The following is a 19,301-nucleotide window of genomic DNA, read 5'->3' on the forward strand; positions in this document are numbered from 1 at the left end:
ACAAAAGATGTTTAACTCATAGACAAGTAAAAACTATAATTAAAGTACAAGACATGAAAGAAATTGATAAAACCCAAGTTTGAATCTTCAATCTTCAGTCTTCTCTTGCCTGGATCTGCAGAACTCCGCTCCAATGGAAGATGGATGAATTTAATGGTGGAATATGGAATGGAAGAAGTGTAGAGAGGGAGAAGGATTGGAGGCTCTGAGATGAAGATTATGAATTAGGTTTGGGTATTTATAGGCTAGAAAAGGGGTTAATATTGGTTATTTTCGTGCCCTACAAGAAAGGAGAGAGATTTGGTTTCACAATTTAATAATTTATTCTCTTTCTTGAATTTCCGTCATCTTTGACTGCATTGCGCAATGTTTGTAGAATTGTCATAACTTTCTCCACAAAACTCCGATTGAGACGTTTAAGGTATCCACGCGAAGCTCTTTCGAAGACGAAGAGAATGACATGTAGTAAGCACTGATTGGACTTCAAACTTGATGGCAGAATGGGCTCGAACAGAGGCTGCTACACCTTGGCCTTTTTTCCACCTTTTTCTATCTTTTTCTACCATTTATCAACAAACACGTCAAAAATACCAAATGTATAAAATAAGTAATTTAAGAACATAATTTGCATGATTGACATTTAAAACAAGTCAAATGTAGCCCTTAAAAATATGCAAAATCCGTGTTTGTCAAGGCCGCTTGCCCCATCTCATCTCCTTGGCTGTCGCCGCCGTCGCGTGTGGCTTCCCCGTCGGCGACTCGCCCACGGGCGACAGTCTCAGTTCCACTGATTTCCTCTGTTCCAATGGCTAACTTCGCCTTCCCCTTTTGATTTTCGTCCCACCACTCTGGAAAACCGATTAGTTTGAAGCAGTTTTCACGAGTATGCTTGTTCACCCCACAGTTAGAGCACCATAGTTTCGTCTTGTCGGTATTGGCTGCTCCGCGGCGGTAGTTGGTGGCGGCAAGGTTCTGACCGGGGCGGGGCTGTGCCGGTTGAGGAGGAAATCTTGTGTTCCGGGCTCCAAATCCGAGGCCTACTCCATTCGCTGCGCTGGTTGGGTCCGGGTTTGCCGCTGGCATGATCTTTAGCCGGGTGGTTTCCCGTTTCACCCACTCGTACGCGATGTCTACTTGTGGCATCGGACTCTCCTCGAGGATATCCCTCCTTATTCCTTCGAATTGGGAATTCAGTCCCGCCAAGAATTTGTAAAGCCCTTCGGGTATTGATTATATTTCGGTACTCACTGATTCCTTTGTCACAACAGGTGATTGTTTTGGTTTGGCATAGGTCAATTTCGATCCAGACTCCGTGCAGGGTTCTCCCGTAGGTTTCCAGATCCATGTCCCCTTGAACGATCTGGCTTGCTTTGTCTTCTAAATCGTATAGCATATACGAATCTGATGTGCTTTGGTACGTCACGGCCAAGCTCTCCCAAATCGCCTTCGCACTCTGATGATGTGCAAAATCTCCGACGATCTCGATTTCCATATTGTCCACGATCCAGGAGAAGACCACTAAATCGGTCTCCTCCCACTCCAGATACTCCTTATCGGTTGGTTTCGGGGGTTCCGACACTCCGGTGATGTGCCTTAGTGCACGCTTGCTTCCAATGGCAACTCGCATTAGCCGAGACCACAATGGATAATTTATTCCATTTAGCTTGAATGCTATTGTAACATTCTTGCTTGCTTTGAGTTTGAGTTCGCCGGTTTTAATGTCGTCTTCTTCTGACATTTTCAGGTTTCGGTGGTGTCCTCTGCCTTCTGGCTGAGAAACGGTATATGGCTATGATGAATCTATATTCTGAGCCTCTACTCTGGTACCATGTTGAAGGGAGAGATCATATTCATTCTCGTATATTCACAAATGAGAGGAGATACACGCCTAAAATAGGCAGAGGATATTTTACATATGGTAAGATTTAAACATGGTTTGCCCTAGCTATAATTAGGGGAAGAATCATTGTAATTGATCTCGTGATCTTTGCATTAATCTTCCGTGATCTTTGCATATCTTCTAACAAATTAATATCAGCAAATTAAATCAATGTACTAACTGTACCTCCTATCCTTTGAGGTGTTTACAAATATGTGCGAGAATGATCACTAGGTCCGTGAGTACATCTTGCAACAAAATAAATTAGCAATTTATATATACATCTATACATATAAAAGCCTGTGTTTTGAGCTTTGCCAATTCTGTAATCAGACATATGGTAAATATAGACAATTAACGGTGGTGCTGCGGGCCGAAGGATCAGACATATATGATCGAGTTGAGAGTGCTTTTTGTTAGAATATAAATTGCATATCTTGATTGATATGATATGTTGTTAGCAATGTGAATGGTCTCAACACTAAGAGAACTCCATCACCCAGTCCATCTCCACCTCCGTCACCTATCCAGTACGAGCCTCATTCTCCAATTCTAATGGAGAACGGCGGGGAGAACAACAATGAGGATCCTGTCATTCGTGAACTCCGTCTACAGCTGGCTAACATGCAGAGGCAACTGAATGAGTAGAACGCGAGGCCAGAGCCCGTACAGAATCAGTTTGCCTACAGACAGATCACTAATCCACCAGTCAACAATGCGGGGATAGCGGCCAACAACTTTGAATTGAGACCGGGGTTGATAGACAGAGCAGAAGCAAACGCATTTGGTGGGACAGGTTCAGAAGATGCCAACAAGCACCTCACCAAGTTCATACAGATCAGCAACACAGTAAAGGCGAATGGGGTCACAGATGAGCATGTCCGCCTCCGATTATTTCCATTCTCTTTGAAAGACGAGGCGAGGGACTGGTATGACAGCATGGGTCCTAATTCTGTGCCCACATGGGATGCAATGGTGGAGCTGTTCTTGGAGAAATACTATCCACCTAGCGAGGCACTCAAACGCCAAGCTGAGGTCATTCAATACAAGATGCACCATCAGGAGAATATCATGGAGGCTTGGAAAAGGTTCAAGCAGCTGATGAGAAGATGCCCCAATCACGGGCTAACTCCGGGACAACAGATCTTAACCTTCTACAGGGAAGGCACGCTGGAAGCAATGCGTGAACTAAACATGAGCGCCGGAGGATCTCTCTTGAAATTGGGGGAAGCTGAAGCACTTGAAGTGATTGAGAGGGTGGCTTCAAATGATGATGGATGGAGAAATGACAGAAGCAAATCTTATAGGGTGGCATCCACCTCCGATAATGATAGGATGGATGCAATATCCAAGCAGCTGGAATTCATAACTGACAAGCTTGGGCATATGGGAACGAGTCAGGTTGGGACTGAGATACAACAAGGAGTCGAAGATGTGAACTACGTTCATCAGGGTGGCAACAACAGAAATTTCAACAATTACCGCCCCAACCAAGGAGGAGGCAATTACAACCACTATGGGAACAAGGTGCATCCCAACTTGTCCTACGGGAACCCGAATAATGCCCTGCAACCACCACCCGGATTCCAGGTATCAAATGGCCAAATCGTAGAACCGAAGAAGGATGAGCTGAAAGATGTGCTAATGGCCTTTATGAAGCAAACGGGAGAGTGCATGAAGGACTCCAACAAACGGCTAGTGCAGGTTGAAGCTAATGTGAATGACCTGAATATTCACATGAAGAGCATCGATAACCAAATGAGCCAGATTTCACAGGCCGTGGGTATTCAGCATCAACCGGGCCAATTTCCGTCACAAACGGTTGTAAATCCTAAAGACTTTAAGGATTGCAAAGCCATCAATCTTAGGAGTGGAAAGAGCTATGAAGGCCCAACCATGCCTACAGAGAAGGAGGGGATCTCTAAAGAAGAGACAGTTGTAGAAGAGGTGGTGGAAGAAGAAGAAGAAGAAGAAGCAGTGGAAGAGGTGCCGCCTCCTAAGGCGAGTACCGTGATGCCTGCACCCCCTGCTGAGGTCAAGATCCCTTTTCCACAGCGCGTGCAGAAGAAGAAACTAGATGATCAATTTTCTAGGTTTCTTGACATATTCAGGAAGGTGCACATCAACATTCCGTTGGTAGAGGCGTTACAGCAAATGCCTAGCTATGCAAAATTTTTGAAGGAAGTGATCTCCAAGAAGCGGAGGTGGGTGGAGCACGAGACCGTCAACCTGACAGAGAGCTGCAGTGCTATTATCCAGAAGAAGCTGCCCGCTAAGATGAAAGACCCTGGAAGCTTCACTATATCATGCATCGTGGGGGATAGCCAAGTGGGCAAGGCTCTATGTGATTTGGGAGCGAGCATTAACCTTATGCCTTTCTCATTCTTTCAGAAGTTGAAGATTGGGACACTGAGGCCCACTACCATCACACTCCAGATGGCCGACCGATCTGTGTCGTATCCTAGGGGGATTGTTGAAGATATACTCGTCAAAGTCAATAATTTCATATTCCCCGCTGATTTTGTGGTGCTTGATATGGAGGAAGACCGGCATGTCCCTCTCATCTTGGGAAGACCTTTCCTCGCTACAGGGAAGGCAATGATTGATGTGCAGAAGGGAGAGCTCACACTCCGACTTAATGATGAAAGCGTCACATTCTCTATCTACAATGCGATGCAAAGACATGATGACGAGGATGCAGAGAGAGTGGAGCACTGCAACATGGTTGAAGTGGTCGATGACTGTGTGAGAGGGGTGGCCCGAGCCATCTCCCCACAAGATCAATTGGAGCGATGCCTATCGCAATCTATCTTTTCTCCTTATTATACTGATGTTATTGAGCCTAATGATGATTTATTGAATTTTGTAGGGGCTCTTAACTCGGCTGAGGAAGTCCCAAAGTTTCGACAGAAATTCCAGCCATTAAGGGATCCGAATGAGGAGGAGAAGAAAGAGGAGCTTAAGCCGTTGCCTTCACACCTTAAGTATGCATTTCTCGGGGAGAATGCTACTTATCCGGTAATTGTATCATCCTCACTCAATACTAATGAACTTGATAAATTGCTGAGAGTGCTTAGGAAGCATAGGGGTGCAATTGGGTGGTCTATCTCGGACCTTAAGGGGATAAGTCCTACTGTTTGTATGCATAGAATTCTCTTAGAAGAGGGGTCTAAACCCAAGGCTCAAAACCAAAGGAGACTTAACCCCATAATGCAAGATGTTGTTAGGAAGGAGGTGTTGAAGTGGTTAGATGCCGGGATTGTTTATGCAATATCTGACAGTGATTGGGTAAGTCCTACCCAAGTGGTAGCTAAGAAAGGGGGAATGACAGTAGTGAAAGGGGGAGATGATGAAATGATAGCCACTAGGTTTGTGACCGGGTGGAGAGTATGCATAGATTATAGAGCCCTCAATGCTGCGACTAGGAAAGACCATTTTCCCCTCCCATTCATTGACCAGATGTTAGATAGGTTGGCGGGGTATGAGTATTATTGCTTTCTAGATGGCTACTCCGGATATAATCAGATCTTGATTTCCCCAGAGGATCAGTATAAATCTGCTTTTATTTGTCCTTATGGTGTTTATGCTTTCAGGAGAATGTCATTTGGCCTTTGCAATGCCCCAGCCACCTTCCAAAGGTGCATGATGTCCATCTTTCACGACATGGTGGAAGATATTATGGAAGTCTTTATGGACGATTTCTCCGTCTATGGTAGCTCCTTTGATCATTGTTTGGAAAATCTAACCCGTGTTTTGCAGAGGTGTGAAGAGACGAACTTGGTGCTCAATTGGGAGAAATGTCACTTTATGGTGAGAGATGGTATTGTGCTTGGGCACAAGATATCTGCAGGAGGACTCGAGGTGGACAGGGCCAAGATCGTGGCGATTGAGTAGTTGCCACCACCATCCAATGAGAAGGCTGTGAGGAGTTTCCTTGGACACGCCGGGTTTTACAGGCGTTTTATTAAGGATTTCTCTAAGATAGCAAGGCCTTTATGTCATTTACTTGCGAAGGATGTTAAGTTTGAATTTTCTCTTGAATGTTTGCAGGCATTCGAGACATTGAAGAAGGCGCTTGTGAGTGCACCCGTGCTCATCTCACCGGATTGGTCACAACCGTTCGAGATAATGTGTGATGCCAGTGACGTAGCAGTGGGATCGGCTTTGGGACAGGAAAGAGACAAGCTATTTAGGGTGATCTACTATGTCAGCCGGACACTGGACCCCGCGCAAGCAAATTACACTACTACAGAAAATGAGATGTTGGCGGTGGTATACTCGTTCGACAAGTTCCGTCCCTATCTCATCGGGGCGAAAACTATTGTGTTCACCGACCATGCCGCCATCCGTCACCTCTTTGTCAAGATAGATGCCAAGCCGAGGTTGATAAGATGAGTCCTGCTACTGCAGGAATTTGATTTAGAGATCCGGGACCGGAAGGGATGCGAGAATGTGGTGGCCGACCACTTATCGAGATTGGAGCACTGTTTTGAAGGTGAAAATCTAAAGGTGCCCATCAATGAAGAATTTCCCGATGAGCATCTTTTCTTTGCTCAAGGCTCATCTCCGTGGTACGCCGATATTGTGAACTTTTTGGTGGCAAGAGTCATCCCCGAAGAGTACAAGGAATATCAAAAGAAGAAGTTCTTCCACGACGTCAAGTTCTACTTTTGGGACGAGCTGTTCTTGTTTAGGCGATGTGCCGACATGGTGATAAGAAGATGCATTCCCGAAGATGAATGGGAACTTGTGATGAGGAAGTGCCACTCTAGTCCTAGTGGAGGACATTTTGGAGCTAACCGAACGGCGATGAAAGTGCTCCAATGTGGATGTTATTGACCGAATATCCACAAACTAAATGGTGAAACTCTTCCAAATCACAAGTTTAAGGGTTGGGTGGAGGAAATTGTGGGTGGGATTGAGAGAATATTGAACAATTTTAAGCAATTTGTGTGGTGGGAAAGAGGGGAGCCGTTGGTTATGAAGGAGGAAGAGAAAAGAAAGAAAAATTCGTACCTGATATAGATCTAGGGCTCGCGCAGACGGACCCGGCCGGGTCAGATTTTTGAACTGAAAATTAACCCGGCCGGGTTTCATATTTTGACCTTTCTCTGGCGCTTCATCCTACCCGGCCGGGTTGGATTTTTGGACTGAAAATTAACCCGGTCGGGTTGCATATTTTGAACTGACAATTAACCCGGCCGGGTAGCAAATTTTGGGTAGTTTCTGTCGCCTAATGTATCTTTTCCCTTCCAATCCCTGCACCAAACTCAAACACCAAAAGTCCCAATTCCAAAATACCAAAAGGAAGCCACTACGACTGAGAGTTAGAAAGATTTAACACCAGATGAAGGAGGAAACAAACACACCAAAGAAAAAGGAAGAAAAATGAAACAAGCCAAAAACAATAAACCACAAACACACACAAAAGCAATAAAATTACCTACTAGGGGTTGCCTCCCCTATAGCGCAACTTCAAAAACTTGACTCAACTTATTTTAACACAAGTTATACCCGCAAGTGTACGGGGCTAGTGTAGCAATCAGTAAGCAAGAGTATCGTATCCCACAGAGACAATTTTGTATCAACTTAACTACCACGAACAAAGATCAACTACTATCTAGACAATCAAGTGCAGTTTGGTTTGTTCTAACAACTAATAAAAGCATATAATAAGCAAGTATCAATTAAGGACTAGAAAACACGGTGTGATAATGAAAGATAATATGGAGAAATCGTAGAACTCAAGGATCCGATGCACAATTCCAAGCTCTTATCCAATTGACTCGCCCTACCTTTTGGTGTCTCTAGAGTTACTAAGTCAACCACGATTATAGATTAAACCCCCTCCCGAGGTGAGAAACCTGTAGATTAGATGCTAGAATTGAAGTCCCCTTCTAATCCTAAAACCTCTAACTCCCAAAAGTTTGATTAGGTTAATGACCTCACTCAAAACCTCAACTCTCCCGAGTTCTATTGTATTAAGGTGTGAATTATTCTTCTTTCCGGATTAACTATTTCATCTCCCGATTAATCTAATTAATCCTACACAATCAAGTGGTGATCAAGCAATTGAAAGGAATAAACCCAAGAATAATCAAATAACTACAAGAGCAAGGCAAGAACAAAATCAATCGGATAAAAACTATGAAATTAGTGCATCATCACCAAGAATTCTACAAGAGATGTTTAGCTACTCATGTTTATGAAGAAAATCATATTCAACACAAAGAAATTCAACAAATACATGAAATATAGATACTAAGTACTCCTGTGAGATCAATCTATGGAATGAAGCTTCAATCTTCCGATATAGAGTCTCCAAACTTCAAATCTTTCTCTCAAAGGTGTTCTTGAGGGTGTGAGTGCGTGTGGTAGGCGGTAGGTAGAATGTATTTCGAACCCTAGGCATTTTCTCTATTTCATTCACTTCAAAAATCGCGTTTTCAGCTTCAGACGCGTCAGACACTCCTACCCGGCCGGGTTGTATTTTTGAACTGGAAATTAAACCCGGCCGGGTCTTCATTTTAGGGTCGTTGCTGGACTCAGGCCCTACCCGGCCGGGTTATATTTTTGCACTGTAAATTCGACCCGGCCGGGTCCTTCTTCTCGTGCCCCTGCTGCCTCTGAACACTTATGCTCCATTTTCTCTTCTTTTCACCTATCTTTCCTAGAACACTCAACAAAACACATAGAACTTCAAAGGTATAATAATCGGTTAGATGAAGACAATATCGAGTGATAAAATTAACATTTAGCACTTCAACATACCAATTGCACCTATGAAAATATGAGTTTGTCAGGCCTTCACCGGTCGGGTCGGAGGAGTGGAAAGCGGCTGAATCACCGAAGGAGGTAACGGGCTAGGGCTTCAAAAACCTAGCCCATATCATGACTTAAAACTTGATCCTCCAACTTTCCAGAAATTACAATCTGAACCCCCCAAATTTTGCCACCTGCCCCCCATACTTTGATTAATCCAAAAATGAACCCCAATGTGATAATTTAGCTATTAGTCCCAATAGTTTTGAAATATTGCATAACCTGCCTATTGCATGTGCAGTACAACATAAGTGTAGGACGAAAGATGATAGGTGGATTTTTAACTGTGGGGCGACCGATACTATGACCCATGATAGACAGGATTTTGTGAATTTTTGTGGAACTATGAAAAGTCAGATACAAACTGCAGATGAGGAATTTACGTCAGTAGAAGGGAGTGGAACAATTGAGATATCCCCCACGTTAAGACTGTCAAATTGTCTTTATGTTCCGAAACTGTCACATAAGTTGATGTCTATTAGTCACGTGACGAAGGAATTGAACTGTACATTACTAATGCATCCCAATTTCTGTGTATTACAGGATATCAGGACGAGGAGGATAATTGGGCGTGGCACTGAGCGTCAAGGTCTCTACTATGTTGACGAGATGGCTCACCAAGGCAGTGCCGCAATGCTGGCTCACGGATCTGCAACTCGAGACGCTTGGTTGTGGCACAGACGTTTAGGTCATCCATCTCTTAGTTATTTTAAACTACTCTTTCAGAATTTTTTGTATCTTAAGGATTTTGAGTGTGAATCATGTGTTTTGGTGAAGAGCCACATACAATCGTTTAAGTCTACTGAAACTCGTGTTAAGAGTCTTTTTTCACTTGTGCATGCTGATGTTTAGGGCCCGCGCCCGTTACTGGTGATCATGGTTTTCGATATTTTTTTATTATTTGTGGATGATTGTTCAAGAATGCCGTGGGTGTATTTTTTGAAAAATAAGTCGGAAGTTTATGAAAAATTTATCCTTTTTCACAAACTAATCGAGACCCAATTTCAGACAACTATAAAGGTCCTTAGGTCTGATAATGGGAGGGAGTTTGTTAATCGAGAAATGTCAAATTTTTTCGTAGATAAAGGGTTAGTTCACCAAACCTCGTGCCCATACACCCCTGAACAAAATGGAGTAGCCGAAAGGAAAAATAGGATCATTATGGAAATAACTCGTGCTTTGTTTTTTTGACTCTAATGTTCCTAAATTTTTGTGGCCTGAAGCTGTTGCTACGTCTGTTTATTTGGTGAACCGTCTCCCTACAAAAATCTTGAAAATGAAAACCCCGTGCAACTTTTATCTTCCCTAGCCGATGTACCTGAACCTCTTACCCTACCCCTTAAAATTTTTGGGTGCTCTGTGTATGTTCATGTTCCCAAACACGAAAGAACAAAATTTTCCGCGTGCGCCATAAAGTGTGTTTTTTTGGGGTATGGAATAAATCAAAAGGGATATAGGTGCTTTGATCCATCGTCTAGGAAGATTATAACGACCATGAACTGTAATTTCTTGGAGTGTGAGTACTACTACACCAATCTTAGGGGTCAGGGGGAGAGTAGAACTTTTGATAAGACAAGTGGACCCCTAAATTGGTTTGTGTCATCATCAAGCGAATCTGTTGCGGAACCAACAGAGACAGTTAGTACTGCCGCCGAGCCCGTTTTGTCGCCAGCAGAGCCTCCTCAGTCACCCACACCTGATCATCCTCCTCCAGTGATATCAGAGGTAACCACTGAAACTGGGGTCAATAGTACATATATTCCAAATGATACTGATGCAGAAGGAACTGAGAATGCCGCAATTGATGGGGACACTGGACAGTACATACTCCCAGACAGAAGCACAAGGGGTATTCCACCCAAAAGATACAGTCCCGAGCGTATATCAAAGAAGAGCAGATATTCAGTGGTGATTTTGGCAACGACAAATCTGACCGAAATGCCAAAGGCATTTATGGCCGCATTATATGAGGAAGAAGAGCTTCCTAGAACGGCAGAAGAGGCAATAAAAGTCCCACATTGGAGAGAAGCAATGCTTGTAGAAATGAAGGCACTAATGAAGAATAAAACGTGGGAAGTGTGTATGAGGCCTGAGGGATCCAGACCAGTGGGGTGCCGCTGGGTATTCACAATCAAGAGGGAACCAGATGGGTCGATTGATCGCTACAAAGCAAGACTAGTAGCGAAAGGTTATACTCAAACCTATGGAGTCGATTATGCAGAGACCTTCTCACCAGTAGCAAAGATGAAAACTATCTGTGTACTGTTCTCCATTACTGCGATGAAAAACTGGCCACTACATCCGTTTGATGTAACTAATGCTTTCTTGCATGGAGATCTGACTCGACCAATCTATATGGAGGCCCCACCAGGATTCGATGGAGAATTCAAGGTAGGGGAAGTGTGTAAACTCAAGAAGATAATTTATGGTTTGAAGCAGTCACCAAGGGCATGGTTCGGACGATTTACGGAAGTAATGAAGAAGTATAGATACAAACAGAGTAATTCTAATCATACTCTGTTCCTAAAGAAGAAGGAAGGGAAGATCACATGCCTGATTATATATGTGGACGATATGATCCTTACTGGGGATGATGAGGAAGAAATCGGGTAGTTAAGGAAGAATCTATTTGCTGAATTTGAGATGAAGGACTTGGGCCTACTAAAATATTTCCTAGGTATTCAAGTAATGCGATTCAAGAAGGGGATATTTATAAGACAACGAAAGTATGTTTTGGACCTCTTGGCTGAGACAGGAATGCTAGACTGCAAGCCCGCAGAGACCCCAATGATGCAGGATCATGGCCTTCGACTGATTGAAGGAGCCGAACTCACTCACAAAATGAGATATCAACGACTAGTGGGTAAGCTTATCTATCTCTCGCATACTAGACCTGATATTGCGTATGCCGTTGGAATAGTCAGCCAATTCATGCATAAACCACAAGTTGATCACTGGGAAGCAGCTCTGAGAATCGTACGCTATTTCAAGGGAACGACAGGGCATGAGATCTTGTTCGAAAATCACGGGAACTTGAAGGTGCATGGATTCACAGATGCAGATTGGGCAGGGAACCCAAATGATCGAAAATCCACCGCGGGGTATTTTACCTTCGTCGGGGGTAATTTGGTGACTTGGCGAAGCAAGAAACAAAAGGTGGTAGCTTTGTCAAGCGCAGAAGCAGAATTTCGTGGAATCAAAAGTGGAGTAACAGAGATCCTATGGCTAAAGAAGCTAATGACAGAACTTGGCCTAATGCCAAAGGAACCGTGCAAGCTCTTTTGTGACAATAAAGCAGCGATCAGTATATCTGAAAATCCGGTGCAACACGATCGTACAAAGCATGTTGAAGTAGACCGACACTTCATCAAAGAGAATATAGAAGCAAGGGTTATAGATCTCCCATTTTTCCGTTCAAAGGACCAGTTGGCAGATATCCTTACGAAGGCTGTAGATGCGAGAAGTTTTAGTGAAGTATTGGGCAAGTTAAGAATGGGAAATCCCCTTACTTAACTTGAGGGGGAGTGTTAGAAGATATGCAAAGATCACGGAAGATTAATGCGAAGATCACGAGATCAATTACAATGATTCTTCCCCTAATTATAGCTAGGGCAAATCATGTTTAAATCTTACCATATGTAAAATATCCTATGCCTATTTTAGGCGTGTATCTCCTCTCATTTGTGAATATACGAGAATGAATATGATATCTCCCTTCAACATAATTGTTCAAGTTTTTTATTATGAGAATAACGTGACAATTTCCTTTAGCAAAATTTGGGACAAAAGGACTGAATATAAAATTGAGTGTTAAAATTCTTAATATCTTGTCTCACATCAACTTGGTAACGATCCTAGCTCACTCACCTATAAAAGTATAGAAAACCCTCTCCCTTATAAGGACTTTTAAGGAGTGAGTGATCCATTTCTAATATAGTATCAGAGCGGGTCAAGTCGATGATGGATTTTATCTCTTTATCTCTTCTCTTGCCGACTTGGTAACGATCCTAGCTCACCTATAAAAGTATGGATAACCCTAACTACCCACGTGATAGAAGTCCGATGTGTCATTCCGGCCCACACGTGATGGGACGTGTTAAAATTCTTAATATCTAGTCTCACATCGACTTGGTAACGATCCTAGCTCACCTATAAAAGTATGGATAACTCTCTCCGTTATAAGTCCTTTTAAGAGGTGAGGGGCTCATTTCTAATATTGAGATAGTATTTGTTGAAAAATTTGTGACCTTTAAATTGTTTCCACTAATTCCTGAAATTGCTATCTACCCTGCATTTTCAAAAGGTACACATATATTCAGTGTTTTTTCTTGATCTTGATAAAATGAGTAGTTTTATTGAAAAGTTGGCAAGTTCCTTAAAGTTAGCAACATGTACTAAGAAAGATAAAATTATTGTCATATAGTACTACCAAAGACACTAAAAATCAAAGAACTCTTTAAAACGAATCTAAATTTTGAATAAAAAAAATGAACGGGCTCCTTGCACGAGCCTAAACTCAATCAGACATTGAAGAAATCTTAAATAAGAGCCGAAATTATTTACAAAATTAAAGAATTCCTGAATACAAGTATAAGTATAAATTGTTTGTTAACCAAATCCAAATTAAATATCGTCACAAGTTTATTTAAAAGTCGGATGCTCAACTTGAGGGGAGTAGAAGATAATAGAGCTACAATATCTAATTTACCCCAAAATGGTTATTATGGCTTATGTAATAGCCTTGCACTTTAACGAGATAATATGCTTCCTCAATAATTATAGGTAAATGGCAACTATAAGATTCATATAAAATACTCCCTCCGTCCCGCCATTAAATATCTCATTTTTCTTTTTTCGTTCGTTCACCAATAAATTTCCCATTTCACTTTTACTATATTTGGTAAGTAGACCTTACATTCTACTAACTCATTTCACTCACATTTATTATAAAATCAATATATAAAAGTTGGTCTCACATTCTACTAACTTTCTACCCACTTTACTACATAAAATCAAACAATTTCTTAAAACTCGTGCCGGTCAAATATGAGACATTTAATCACAGACGGGGGAGTAAGAAATATGTAATGTTTAACACTCCATCAAACAAGCCAACGAAATGTAGTCATTAGTGTTTTATGTTCTTTTAATACAATGTTTAATTTCTGCATTTCTATTCCATTTTGTAATAGAGATCTGGTTTGGTATCTAAAAATAGTCCATTTACGATTAAAAAAATTAATTACGAATTTTGCCATGTTACAAGCCACCTAAGATCAATTAGTTAGGTTCACTTAGGATTAAAACGACATATGAATTTGAATCATGATTGGAAAATCCATAATGAAAGAGGAAAAACAAAAAACAAAAAAAAAACAGAAAAGTATTATAAATCCGTGATATAAGCGATTATTACCCATTATAATTAGAAGGATAAAGTTATTGCGATGCACCAAATAAAACTTTTTTAAGTGACAAATTAGTAGAGTAATAAGTGGGCTTTATCATACGTGCATTAATAAGTGCTGAACTACACAGATAAAGCTCTCCTACTTATGGTCTCGTGAGTTGTTTTTCCACTAAATTTTTAGTTCGACTCCAAGTTGCTTTTATCACCCAATCCTTATACGATCTTAATTCTTTTTATTTTATTTTTTCATTTGGTAATAGATAAAACTATGGCATGAAAGTTATATATGAATATATATAGATTGATAATGAGATGTGTAATCAAATGATTACTAGCTTAAATCTGATAACTTTTATAATTAATTAACTCAGTTATTAAAAATGTCAATATAATGATATAATGATATGGGTATGTCAATACAATTTAAATTAACACCATAAATATATAATATTGACATTTATATTTATATGTGAACACAAAAACATAAGTATGTTAATGTAAATTGTGTTGACATACTAATATCATTGTATTTACCTTTTTAATATATCGAATCGATTAGTTATTAAAGTTAACATTTAAATTAGGTTGCATTCTAATACGATCCTTGATATTGAAACCTATATTAATAATATAGTACTACTAGAAAACCAGGGTTATTTGCAATTTAATACCACATCTTATAGATGGTGAAGGTATTCACGGGACGGTGGTGGCGGGCCTTAGTGTGTGGGGTTACGCCTATTAATCATGTTTGGTCATTCGTCTTCAATAATCATGTTGTATATATTATAATGCACACATACATGATGTCCACAACCACAAGCACCTTCCGAAACCAAAGTCGACCCAAACCTTTGATGATTGCGAAACATGTTAGTAGAATAGAGGAGGTAAATTTAGAATTAAAAACTATATTCTTGATATAAAAAAAATTAAATAACCAAAAGGAAACGGACTCGTAGAGCCACGAGTGGAGAGGGGAGGGCATGTGGCGGAATGCCACCCTTGCTCGGGAGGCTTTCAAAGCGTGGCGATACCATTCCGTGTCTCCAGAACGGGATGTCATCGCACCGTTGCGATGCTCTTAATCAATGATGTGACTTTAAAAATTAAAATATGTTCGGGGCAGTTGCTCGATTGGATAATAGTATACCTGCATCTCCCACTTAAGAGCCATTCATCGACTAATTCATTTATATAAATATTTAATTCAATTGGTTTCTAAATTTGCTCTTTAAGCCGGTATTTATTTATTTATTTATTTATTTTCCCTTGTTTCTGTTCTGCTGTTGTGTTTTCTTGTTTTTGGTAATTGGGTGTGGGGAAGACTACGTTTTTGGGTAACCATCAGTATCACTACCTGAGGCTGAGGTGGTGGACAATCCTTCCACCAGATGTAAATCTCACTCCTTATTGTTACTTTGTGTAGTAACTCTTATCACATATGTTTGGAGAATTAGATGATTGTCGCACGATTCCCCCCTATTGTTACAAACACATAAACCACTAAACCAACATTTAACTGTCATCATGCATCACCAATTGTTGCATATTTTCTTCAGAACAAGCCGTAGCGCTTATCTTATTGAGGGATGAGACTATAGAATATGTGTTAATAAAAATTATGGAATTATACTGTTCCTATTAAAAGGGTGTTTATATATAGGTGGCTTTCATATTAAAATAAACATCCGATAGATTACAATAAATAAGCAGCGATGCACACTTCATGATTGGCAATTTGAAAGTTCATATATTTAATATTTTTATTTTACTTTTACAGTTTATAAATTGTGACAAGAAATACGATTGGTCTGTCAAATGATTTACAAAAACCAAACCTTTTCAACAAAGAAAAATGATAGATGTACTCGTCGTTGTGCAAACAATATGATTTCATATAAATATTTGTCAAATTGATTATCAATTATCATTGAACTATGCATGCAATTATACATATATGAAAGGTTCAATTCAGATAAAAAGAGTGGAATTTTTTTTAAAAAAATAATAGGAACTCTCCTACTTTAATATTGTGGGCATTAATTTGATAGGGCTAAAGATAATTTTTAATTATATTTATAATATGGATTGATGCATTTAATTTTTTATTGAATTTAATTTTTTAAAGTTTGTGTTGATTTTAAAGTAATCGAGGGTGATAAACATAGACAATAAGAGTAATATGTATTTGCCAAAAACAAATGTTTAGAATAACTCATTTTTATGAAATACTAATCACTTAAAAAAATGCGCCATTGCCGGTGATCGAACCTGGGTCACCCGCGTGATAGGCAGGAATACTAACCAGTGTGACACACAAGGGTTATACATCATTAGAGTAAGACTTATAACCCTTATGCTAATGACGCATAACTCTTATGCGTCGTTGAACGACGCATAACCTTTGTGCGTCATTAACCAAAGACGCATAAGGGTTGTGCGTTTCATTAATAACGACGCATAACCATTGTGCGTCACTTCCCTATTCAGAATAAATCTAATCTTCTTCATTAAAATGGAATTCAATTAACATGTTTTACTAATAAAAGAAAGAACTCACCGTCACACTGCCCAATCCGATTTAGCATAAAAAATCTCCGATTATCAATCCAATATGAATCGGTGAAATTGCCCTATTTAGTCGGAAGTCGCACCAATTAAACCCTTTTTTAAAATTGTCAGTTGCCCTTTTATCAAGCTAGATTTTGTTCTCGTGGCTTATGCATTTGAGTAAATACTCCTCTGTCCACGAATAAATGTCATATATTTGATCGGCTCGGGTTTTAAGAAATATCTTGTAAGATTCAATATTCATACTTTCTTGTAAGATTCAATATTCCTGCAATACCTGCATCTCTTACTTAATTAAGAGCCACCATCGACGAATTCATTTATATAAATATATAATTCAATTCTAAATTTGCTCTTTTAGTAAGTGCACTTAACTTTTTATCCTCAAATTTTTTTAATTGTACGTGATACGTGATTAAAGAGAACAAAACTATTATTATTCGCATGAAAGTTTATCATGACGTCGACTTAATTAATAAGGTTAAAAGGTTGCTTTATTTTTGTTTTATTTCCTTCTTTGCTCTATGTGATTTCTTCTTCTGTTAGTATTTTTGTCTTATTGTATGTGTATTTGAGAGTTATTGTTTTCAGCAATATTTGTAATTGGATGGAAGACTACGTTTTTCGGTAACAATCAGTATCACTATCCAAGGTGGTGGACCAGATGCAATGCTGTTGTAATGCCGCGGTAATTTACTATTTTGATCTCACTCCCTATTGTTTTACTTTGTGTAGTAAATCAGATTGATATAACATATGTTTGGAGAGAATTAGATGATTAACATGAGTTTTCAAAAATAATCAGTACGAAATCAATGATTTAACTGAACTTCGTTGTCATGCATGAGCAATCTCTGTCGACTCATATTGTTGCATATTTTCTTACAAGTAGTAGTGCTTATCTTATCACTGGACAATGGTGGATTCAGAAATTAAATATCGTGGGGTCGAACCACATTATAAATATTTAAATAATATTTATATTAATTATTTTTATAAAAATATATTTTAATATTTAACAATTTATGCGAGTATGGATATTCATAAAACAACATATTTCCCTTCATTGCACCCTTTGAGTACGGATTTAAAAAAATAATGTTTAGAGAAATAAGTAAAGAAAGAATAAAATAAAAGATGAGATAAAGCCAAGAAGCAAAAAGATAAAGTAAATGAATAATTATGTTATATTTTGCCAAAGAAAAAAAGATTTATATTATTTGGGACATCCATAAAAAATACAAGTCGTTTATGACAGGATGAAATGAGTATACCTTTTCTGTAACATTCAAAATTTTTAAAAATTAAAAATAATTTAAATATGAATAATAAGGTTGAAATTTTAAATTATAAAACTGAAATTAGAAGAAATTAAAAAATATTTACTTGTGTAAGTATGTGTTTATTTAGTGATATATAAAAAATATACTCCATGTAACAACAATTGTCTCGGTGCACGCCGTGGGGGATTAGTTCACAGCATCACGCTACTAAGCCGCCTGTGTATCCGATGGTGTCGACTATGGAGGGTTCAAAGGCAACAACTACCTATCCTTATGCTTATATACCTCGTGAGGGTTGAGCTTGTGTCTGCATGCATATGCATTTAGCTATTTCCACTCATGTGGGGATTGTTGGAATCTTGTTTTAAGATGTCCGGTCAATGAAGTTTGACCAATAATAAATGTGTCGAAACATTTAATTTTGGAGAATTAAATGATATAGCGTCGATCTACGTTCCGCGTAGATGACGTAGTATATTCACTTTCTTAAATCCGATTCCCGGTGAGTAAGAAATAGTGGATTAAAGTTGGTCACATTGTAGCTTTTGATAAAGCTAGGAGTTGAAAGTGTAGGGAGTAATTAACTAGTGTTAATTATCCCACATAGAAGATGAGACACATCTTTAAATGTGTATTTATTAAGTGACTTGTTACACTTAGTAATTATCGTGGACTAAGATGGGTGAAAGAGCCCACACGTGTGGACACGCGCGCCGAGCCGAGCCGCGCCCGCGCGCCCGTGCCCTTGCTCTTGCCCTTGCCCTTGCCCTTGCCCTTGGTCTTGGTCTTGGTCTTGTCCCTGGATCCAGACTTAATGTTTTGGACCACCTAAGTTTGGGCGGCAGCCTGATCAACTTGACATGCTGCGCCTTGATCAGCAGTTTGATCAACTCGGCCTGCTGCGCCTTGAGCGATGGCTTCAGTAGCCTGATCAACTCGACCTGCTGCGCCTTGAGCGATGGCTTGATCAGCGTCTTGATCAAGTCGAAGTCCACATGTGATGGTTGAACTAGGGCGTGTACAACGTCTAGATTCAAAGTCGACCACTCCAGCTTTCAAACTCGTAACGGCCGACGGTTACAGCCCCGCCATAATGAGCCATGATGACAGCCATCAAGGCTGAGTTGACCCCTGCAGTGGACCAAGCCTATAAATAGGCTAGTCATTCCTTGCATTAGATATAGAGCACAATCAGAACAACATATTCACAAGCATCATACTCTCTGCATAGTCTTTCTTTCCGAAGTTCTGCCCTCTCCTCCATCCAGTTCGCTGAAGCTCTGTTGATTGCGGTGCTGCTTCACCAGAGACGTAGCCGTTTTATCTTTGGGGA

The sequence above is a fragment of the Salvia splendens genome, chromosome 2 (assembly GCF_004379255.2).
Source record: "Salvia splendens isolate huo1 chromosome 2, SspV2, whole genome shotgun sequence".
In the NCBI taxonomy this organism is placed as follows: Eukaryota; Viridiplantae; Streptophyta; class Magnoliopsida; order Lamiales; family Lamiaceae; genus Salvia; species Salvia splendens.